Below are 1,506 nucleotides of genomic sequence, written 5' to 3'. Positions count from 1 at the left end.
TCCTGAACAAATGCACTTTGGTTTAACATTCAGGCAGAGGGGAAGGGTTTTCTGAGGTAGACCAATATGTATGAACAGTATTCTTTCAGTGAACAAAAGCACAGGAAACAAAGGTTAAAGAAAATAAATATATCCAACATGGAGTAAGTTTTTCCCTGTAACGTATACATGGGCATCAAAGCCTTGGTGGCACCAAAAACACTGGAATATTACTATCAGTCATCTCAAGTGCTTTCTTTCAGATACTATTTAATTTTTAATCAGCATCTTCCCATATTTTCTACATCACAAAGCAAAGAAGTACTGCTTATTTGTAGAGCAAAGTAAGGCTTAAGAGGACTACTCTGAGAGTAACAGACTCCTTTCCCTGGGGCTAGAATGGCATGCCATTGGAGAGCTGTAGCTACCTTGTGCCCACAAGACGCTTTGACTCACAGATAGAAGATGCTAATGATCACCTTCCCCAGCACTAGAAGAAGCCATAGAAGGTATCATTTTTATTTTTCAACTCGCAACAAACTCTGCCAAATCCACAGACTAAATGGCTAAAGTGAATCTTACTTTTGTCACTGATTCATTCTCAAGGGAATTACAGACCAGCCAGAGCTTCAAGTCCCCTGCTTCGTGGTGTTTTTGGTCATTTATCTGGTCATGGTGCTGAGCTTGATAACCCTTATTGGAATTGATGCTCAACTCCACACGCTTATGTACTATTTCCTCAGTCACTTGGTCTTTGTTGATGTTTGCTGCTCCTCTGCTGTCACACCAAAGATGATGGTAAACTTTGTTGTGGAGCATGATACTACTGCTTTCTATGCTTGTACAATGCAACTGGGCTGTTTTCTCACCTTCATCATCATGGAGTGTTTCCTTCATGGCCTATGATAGCTATGTAGCCATCTGCAGTCCCTGCATTATTCCACACTGATGTCAAAGAGAGTCTGCATTCGATTAGTGGCAGTTCCATATGTATACAGATTTCTAGTTGCCCTGTTCCATACCATCATCACCTTCCATCTAACAGTGTGGGCCCAATGTTAATAAGCATTTCTACTGTGATGGTCTTCCTCTCTTGGCTCTGTCATGCTCAGACACACACATGAAGGAAATTCTGATCTTTGCCTTTGCTGGTTTTGATATGATCTGTTCATCTTCCATTGTCCTCACCTCCTACCTCTTCATCATCAACACCATCCTAAGGATCCACTCTACCCAGGGGTGACACAAGGCCTTTTGTACCTGTGACTCTCACATGGTGGCTATTACTATTTTTTTATGGCACACTGATCTTTATGTACCTACAGCCCAAGTCAAACTACTCCCTGGACACAGACAAAATGGCATCTGTGTTTTACACAGTGGTGATCCCCATGTTGAACCCACTTATCTATAGTCTAAGAAACAAAGACGTAAAAGATGCCTCCAAGAAAGTCTTGGGAAAAAGTTGTGAAACTTTAAATATATTAAAATTAAGAAAATAATAATAATAATATTTTATTACATACA

General features: G+C 40.3%; 1 pseudogene; it reads left to right on the top strand.

Moving 5' to 3' along the window:
- Positions 1-541: 541 nt before the first annotated feature.
- Positions 542-1,481, top strand: LOC147343927 (olfactory receptor 8U3-like; annotated as a pseudogene).
- The last annotated feature ends 25 nt before the right edge of the window (positions 1,482-1,506 follow it).

This window comes from Bos grunniens, chromosome 26, assembly GCF_055505025.1.
Source record: "Bos grunniens cultivar Pamir isolate PY7600 chromosome 26, Bosgru_T2T1.0, whole genome shotgun sequence".
Lineage (NCBI taxonomy): Eukaryota > Metazoa > Chordata > Mammalia > Artiodactyla > Bovidae > Bos > Bos grunniens.
This window is presented reverse-complemented; position numbering and strand designations above follow the sequence as displayed.